Consider the following 8,904-nt stretch of genomic DNA (forward strand, 5'->3'; position numbering starts at 1 on the left):
AAATTTGAAACTAAACAGAAAAGTGTAATTTCGTCGATTTTCTATTTGGAAAGCAAATCGAAGAAACATGATGTAGTGAGACTTTTTTTGCTACGTGTTTGACTTGTGTCTTTGACCGTGCCACTATGTGATTCCTTGGGTGAATTGACTTGAGTGAATAGGAGAATATCCATGAGGGGATCAATCCTCAACTACCCATGTGCTTAATTGCTTCATTAGCGTACTAGAACCCCGGGAACCATGGAGGTAGCTACAGATTTATAAAATAGGTGCAAAATCATGTTAATTCCATAGCTAGTGCAATCTTTAACATAACAATAAGGAACATTAACAAATATGAAAAATAAGACATGTAAGAGTTTTTAGCTTACCAAAATCTATGATTTACTCCCTTTATTGAGTTGATAATGATGATGAAAAAGAGCAAAATAGAGGAAAAACGGTGTCAAAACAAAACAGCTACGGAACTCTACAATATTTATGGTCACATTATGACAAGGATTATGTCTTTCTCCAATGTCACATTATAACAACCATTGTCATCCATGGTCAACGATGGTCCAACATCGTATTGTGACAAATATTGTCTCAATATGAAAATCAATCATGGTCACAATGATCCAACGTGGCATTGTGACAAAGATTGTCTCATTATGAAAATAAATCATGGTAAACCATGGTCCAACATGGCATTGTGACAAAGATTGTGTGAATATGAAAATCAATCATGGTCAACCATGTTTATTTTTGGATTTACAATATTTATCTTAGGGTTTATATACCTTGAGTTTATAATATTAATCCTTTGGTTTTATAATATTAATCCTTTAGGCTTATTAATCCAATGGTTCATATTCATAGGGTATAATATTGTCCATAGGGTTTATAATATTAGTCCTATGGTTTAATAGAAATCTGTTGAGTTTATAATCATGGTTTAATAGAAATCTGTTGGGTTTATAGTTCCGTTCAGTCTTAATTTAGATTATGGTAATGATGGCCAGCCCCCTCTGCACCAGCGTCTACAAATAGATAACGGCGGGCCTATTATGAGCCAGCTACCATGGAAATGCTTGTTTTACGTTTATAATCCGCATAGTGAGTCTTTGATAATGGTTACTGAGAGTCCGGGAAGGCTAAGGATTATAAGCATTCCAATTGAATGCATAAAAATAGGAGCTACAACCCACGAAGAGTTGTTCCAGGGTGAGTCCGTAATCAGTCATTGGAAATTTGATATTCCAAATTGCAGGGGCGTGATTTATAATCTGTCAGAAGGGGGGGTGTTCAAGGTCTTTGAATTGAAAAATTACAGTCATCTGTTTGCAATTTCAATTTCATACCCAACATCAAAAGGTGGACTTCTAGCTCCTGAATTTGAATTTACATTTGGAAGTCCAGGAAATACTGAAATCGTGATCTGTGAAAAGGTCAAAGGAAAATCCACTCTGTTCAAGATTTATTCCAAAAGCGATGGAATTTTTCGTAAAGAATTTTTCCTGAAAGACAGTTGTTGGGCATTTGTTGCACTATGTGGCTATGACAGAATGGTTTTGCAACGGGGAGTAATGGGGCGGCTGGAAGTAATGGATATTAGCGGTCAAATTCCTGCTTGCATAAAGAAAACAAATATTCGCACTGAATGCCGACCGCACTACTTACATAAAGTTTCCAAGTTCATTTGCTGGGACTGTTGGAACCAAACAGTTAATGTGTGTAATTTAGAAGGAGAGATTTTAGTGAGACTTGAAGACCACCGAATATCACCATCGGATGGCCTTTCCCGTGGATCTCACATTACAAAATCACAGGATATCATCATTTCTATTTGTAAGGGACCCTATGATACCTATCGTTCCTACAGCATCAATATTAGCAGCATTAGCAGCGAAAATGCTTCGAATTGTTCCGAAATTAGAAAGCAGGTTTGGTGTAGATTCTACATTGATGGTATAGACTCCTTGATAGTATAGAATAGACTCCTCAGAATCACAATTCATTGTTTTATTTTATGAATATCATCTCTCAGAAATACCTGCAAGTGTTTTAAATATCTGAAAATTAGTTCGATGCACGAATGTGCATGAATTGTTCTGCGATAAGATTGCAAAACGAATTAAACTTTATTAACGTTTGTGGTCAAAAAAGCTGCAAAACGAATTAAACTTTATTAACGTTTGTGGTCAAAAAAGCTCATGGTTTAAAGAATGATTATGTTGATGCCTTTTAGTTGAGAAAAATGCGAAAGTTCATCTCAATTTTTTTCCTTTTTCTCCTTTATATCAACTTATGATATTGATTGTTAACTAATATTATATAATGATTTTGATTAGAGTTACAGATTTTGTAATATTATATAATGATTACAGATTTCATAATATTATATAAGGATTTTGATTAGACTTACAGATTTTATAATTGAGTATTAGTGTAAATTTTTTGAAAAAAAATCTTCTTTATTTTAGAATTTAATTAGATTTATTAAATGTACAAGTTTGATATGTAAATTTTTTTTAAGGTGTTGATCTATATATGAAATCAAAAAATCAATTGAGATAACACAAATCAAAATTTGAATAGATTTTTTTTTCCTAATTTAACCCAAAAATATATAAAAATTTCCAGGAAAAAATTACAATTAAAATTATTCCTTTCATAATTAATAATATAAATATCTCAATTTTAATAATATAAATATCTCAATTTTTTTTTACATGGGAAGCTTTTTGTATTTACCAATAATGTGGTTCATCCATCAACAATGTGTCTTTTGTGCTCTTTGGATTTACTTGAGGCTTTAAATTAAGCTTCCCCTTGCTCCTACTTCTCACTTCCGATTCTCTACTTCTCACTTCCAATTCTCATATCAAGTGTGATTTTTCTTACAAAGAGGGCCATCTACTCATCTAAGTCATAGATGGAGAAATATTGGCCTCTTTTGTGCTCTTTGGATTTCTTTGAGGATTTAAATGATGCTTCCCCTCCTCCTACTTCTCACTTCCAATTCTCATATCAAATGTAATGAGGTTTCCATGTAGTTGCTCCATTTTTAGAGTCTTTTCTTGTGCCATCTATTCTATGGCTCACATCTTGCCATTAAACCTCTTTGGGAGAGATCCTAAGACTTTCTAATTGAATACCCTAATGTATTCATCAAGGACTCTAATCATATTAGATACTTCATCAACTCTAAATAAGTATTCAATAATATATTCACCCACATTTATCCTTGTAATTTTAAATTTCATTCTATAAGTTTGAAGTTTTACTTGCTTTATCCTCTCATTTCCCTTATAATAGTACTTGAGCTTGTCCCAAGTTTTTTTGGTTGACTTGTAGTGAATCAAATTTTCTATTCATATTGGTTACGACTAGTGATGATGAGGTTCATGGCATTTGCATTATTATTGTAAGGTCTTCTTTCATCAAAATTGTAAGTGGGGTTATCATAATTGTGTATGTAGATTCTATTATTGCCCATAAATTGAATCCAAGAGACATGATGTATGATTCCATTATGAATCTCTAAAATATGTGATTCACTCCATCAAATACATGACTAGACATATTGATTTTCTTCATTTACCATGATTTCATGTGGATCTAACTACCAATGGTTAACTTGCTCTTGAAGGATCTTGCTCTCATATTAATGGTTGAGAATATCAAATTACTAGGGGGGAGGGGGTGAATCAATAATTAAACAATTTTTCATTTTTTAAGAAATTGTGCATCAATATGTAAGCTATACAAAACAAAAAGACAATCACATCACATATGTACATAGTGATTTAATGTCAAAAACCTTCCAAGAGAAAAACCACCAAAACTGTGTTTGTATTATGATGTAAAATAAGAGCACCAACTATGTTTAAATCAATATTTTATAGCACCAACTCAAATGAGGCTCCAACCCCCTTAGATCAGAAAGCTCTAGCTTACTTAAGGAACAAAGCTTGAATCTTTGAAGAGACACACCCACTTCTACCACTATGATCTACTCTTTCATGGGATTTTTAAAGTGAGACCTCTAGCACCTTAATTCACTTTTTATTTAATTCATTTCCCTCTTATCACCCCACTCTCCTCTACAAATCCTTGACCTAAATATACTTCTCAATTTTCTATAGGCACACACTACCTCTCTCTTAGGCCCTAAACTTCATTAATTCACTCAATTTGTTGCTTTGTTGGTCACTATTTACACTCTCCTTTCTTACTATGTTGCTCCTTTTACCAATTCAACTCATACTCCCTATTGTTATTCTTTTCCTTAATGTAATATGCACATTGATCAAGAATAGTATTTTATCTAGTCCTCTCTAGGCTCGAGAAGAAACACTTCAATTAATTCTCTACTCCTTGAGAGAATGCTTCATCACCAAGGCTTCTCACATATGTGTTATGAACTTAAAGTTCTATCTTTTTGGCTCTTTGTACTCAATTATAGAGTGATGAATATCATCATCAATCCTTACCAACAGAAGTCTGAGAAGACTCCTTCACATCCTCATTCCCTACCACCTTCTTTAGTGAAAACAATATCGTTTAATTTTCACACTTTCTCGTAGTTATCCATCATTTTGTTGGGTGTGGAGCCTGATTATCTTCTGTATTCAAAGGTATCGCCATATTGGACCCGAGTTCGTAATGGGGCGGCAACGCTGCCAGTAAAATATGCGCTGCAGGGGGGGGTCCAGGAGGAGCAGTTGCGACCTTTGGGAGCCCCCCTTGGTGGAGTGATCGGGGGCAGCACCCCTGAAGCTAGGAATAGATGTAAAATTGCCTTGTAAAATGTTGTAATTTTGTATTCAATTTGGGCCATTCATAGAGTAGGAGAAGGCTCTGCAATTGAGTGTACAGAGGCTTAGTAGTTCGTAGCTAAGTGCATGGACCCCTATAGTTGAGTGCGCAAGGTGAGTCGATTCTGTAACCAATTGAAGAAGTAATAAAAGAGAAGTTTCTTATCACTTTGTGTATCTTTTCTTATTTATCCATTTAAGTATATTGGGTATGAATTGCAATTTTATTGTTTGTTTGTTGCGCGAAATTATATGAATGTATTGAATAAGTAAATCTAATATAAGTAGCTACTTACGCGAAGCTAACTAACACTCATAAGAAGATAAGTAAGATTTGTGGCAAAATGTAGGAAAAGAGTGCAAACCATGTCCTTAAGCAGCGCAGAAGAACCTGAATCCCTGATTAGGGATGCGCAAAGGTGAATATAATAGAATGCAAAGGGATCACAGGTGAGAAGAGTGTGCGAAGTAACCTGTGCGAAGGAACTCCTAGTTGGACTAAGTCAACCCCTCAGACATCTCAAGGGTGCAGAAACTTGGTTCCAACATCCCCCCATCGATGCTCACAATGTTCCTAGAAACATGCATGAAGCTGCTACATGACAGTGAGGCTGTAAATGGATTACAAGAGCTCATTAACACATGCGCTAGGACCATGTGTAGTATGGAAGATTGGAAAACATAAGACAAGAAGAAGAAGAGAAATGAGGTTAATGACATAGATTGGAGAGTATGAAATGGACTAAGTAATTTTGGACTTAGGATCACATGCGAATGTTCTGCTGAATCAAACATGGGAATGCATGGGGAGGCCTATGCTGCAGTGGTCTCCTATTCAGTTGCACATGGCGAACCTGTTAGAGTCGGTCCTTACAGCCCTCCGTCAGAGATCTTTTCGCTTTTGCATATCATTTTTAGGTGTCTCGCTTGTTCCACTTCATTGCATTTCGCTAGGGGCATGCCATTGACTGACGAGGGGGTCTAGTTGTCTTATGTTACCTCATGCGTGTACCTGCTGGGTTAGTCCAAATTCCTAAACAATTACCAAAGCTTATTGTCATAAATAATTGGTTTCGGTAAAGAAGAGTCTTTAGTCCTAGAGTCTAGGGTTTTCAGTCCTTTGCATATATGTAATAGAAGCGTGCAAGTCATGAGGATGGTTTCAAAGATTTTCATTTTATATTCTTTCTCAAAAAGCATTTAAAGACATTTTTAGTCCAAAACTCTATTTTGGAACTAAAAATTGTCATACTTCATTTTGAAATAATTGTATTTGTTTCATCACAAGAAGATCGAGATGCAAGCCTCTGATCTTTTCCAAAGCCAAATGCCAGATCCCTTCAAAATCAACAAAAATGATGAGTCCAAACCTTAGAAAAGCAAGAAAAAATCAAAAAGTAGTGTTGTATTAAAGACCAAAAGTGAACAGTGCCAAACCTTACAAAGTGGGTTTTTGAAAATCAATTTAAATCAAATGAGATATTTTGTTTACTTATAAAAGGGGAAAACAAGTTTGTTTGTTCACCAACTATCAAGGCAAGAGCGTGTTCAAGTGTTGGAAGGCGAAAGACCGTGTTTACAAACCCGTGGACAGTGTTACAGGTGTGCGCTACACATAGGAAGTGCGCGCTGCGCATTGGACAGTGCGCTGCGCATTGGGCGGTTTGAGCCAGTGCAAAATTACATGGGCGCTGCGCATAGGGGCGTGCGCTGCGCACTGGGGTGGCGCGTTGCGCGGTGAATCTCAGCCACAGGAAAAACTTGTCTATGCGTCGAGATCGTGCCTAAACACCTCCAAAGCTGCAAACAACATACATTTTTGCAGACATTGTGTTTTCAGAGCTATGTTAGACACATAGTCAGAGTATGAGCAGCAGTATGACAGTGATTCTACAGCAGAGGGTAATGTGCCACGAAGGTCTCGCAGAGGTGGCAAAGGTGGTAAGCCTCTCAGGGAAGAGCCTATTTCTTTGGTTCAATTGCAGGCTTGCCAGCTTACAATGGATTGTTTTCATCGTCAGTCATGCTATCACTATTGTGAGCTAATCACACAAATTCAGTTTCATCGTGAATTAGCTCGGTTGTTCATTCTACATTTACATGATGGCCATGTAAACCTCGCCGGAGTTGATTTCATTTTGTCACCAGATATTATTGCAGAGGCCACTGGGATACCAAATGTTGGAGAGCAATGGAGTAAACGTGAGTAGTTAGAGAAATCTTACTATCAGCCATATATTAAGTTCGCGTATATAAGACATTTGAGTGCTGTTTTTCCTTTCAGATTCCTGAGGGATGAGTATGCACCATTGATGAAACTCATCATCCGATATTTCAGTTGTGAGGGCAGATTCTCACGTCTATATGCGTACCATGTTCGTTTTTTGATGCATTTCACAAGGGTACGTATGATGAACATTCCATTTTTCATGTGTCGAAACATAGAGAGGATGGTGCCTTTAGTACAAAGGAAGACTCTAGCACAGCAGCACAGGATTATTTATCATTATGCTTTGATCAAGATCATAGTGGTTCATCAGCTGGCGCAGCAATGCATTACTTGGGAGGATTTCATTTCTCGTGATATTTTCAGAGTGCCACAGCCACCTCCTGAGATAGTTCATGATGAGGGAGGGCCTTCACATCAGCTTGACATTCCTAAGACCGAGCATGTCAGCACTCCAGCATGTGTGACATATCAGCGAGGCCACACGGCCTTATTTGCAGCTACATGACGAGTATTATCTCCACATGGTATCGAAGGGGTCTCGCCTTCTTCTTCAGTACAGGTACAGGTTCAGGACAGAGGAAAGGAGCCAATTTACGAGGAGGGCCATTCAAGTGGTCATGATATTGATGTTGCATTGAGTGATGTGGAAAAGACTGAAATTGATAGATTGAATGAGAAGTTGCTGAAGGCAGAGTGTCAGAAAAAATACTTGGAGCAGCGCAATAAACAGTTAGAGGATGAGCACACACTTATAGAGCTGCAACGAATCCGTGAAGACCGTAGGTTCGCCCGTAAAAGACCGGGTGATTTGACACCTGTTGCGCAGCAATTTGTGCTTGAGAAGGTCAACCAACATTTGGAGTGGTTGTTGGCGAAGGCCAATAGAGACAAATACTTGCTTCATCACATGAAGAATCATTACTGGGCCCGCATGCATGTTTGCAAAGAAAAAATGAAGATCCTTAAGAGGCGATTGAGCAAGGCACTAAAACGGTCGAAAAAGCCCGATCCACTCCAAATTTTGGCGGAGGCTTCATTGGAAGAGCACAATACATGATAGAGGGTCATTACGCCAAATTTGGGCAAATTCGGAGAAATTTTTGTCATTTTTGAAAATTTTGTCCTAAAAACAGGTTTTTTGGTTCAATGTGCAGCGTGCTACCCATAAGATCGGGAGGTCCAAATCACAAATGGTTTGCATTTTTGGATTTTTCATGATGAAATATACATGCTCAGCTATTGCCAAGGCATTTCATCAAGGTTTGGGTACCCAAAGGGTCAAAAAACATGCAAAAAATGACCTCACTGGCACCTTTTGCGACAACAAGAAGTACCTCTGGGAGAATTCAGTTTTGAGTGAGAAAATGAGCTCCAAATTAGGAAATTCCACTTGGATTGGAAAGTAGACATCCAGAGCGCTCCAACGAACTATCTTGAGCTCAATTTAGATGCTAGGAAGTGCCTCCAAATCAGTCTGAAAGGTGCGATGCGCGTTGAGATCAGGGCGCTCCGCATTGAGGTTTTTGGTCCAGTTTTCATCCTCCAGCTTAGGAATTCGGCCAGTTTTCACCAGTTTTACTCCTTGATGTAATTTTTGACCCACCATGATGTAAATTGATGTATGTAAGGTAACATGGCACTTATCTACCTTCTTCTAGATGATTCATTCACAAATTAGCAAACAATTAATGTAATGAATCAATTTCCTTCTTTTTAGAAGCAGGTTGTTTTGGTCACCTATATTCCTGCTCCATGTTTAGAATTTGTTAAAACCACTCTCAGAAGGAGGAGCTCAACCCCTAGAGGTTAGGGAATGAGGTTAGCTTAATCTATATATGTAAATTTTTATTCAGTAGCACAGGTTGGACTCTT

The sequence above is a fragment of the Pinus tabuliformis genome, chromosome 6, assembly GCF_031772625.1.
Source record: "Pinus tabuliformis cultivar Carrire ecotype Pingquan chromosome 6, CPIR1, whole genome shotgun sequence".
In the NCBI taxonomy this organism is placed as follows: Eukaryota; Viridiplantae; Streptophyta; class Pinopsida; order Pinales; family Pinaceae; genus Pinus; species Pinus tabuliformis.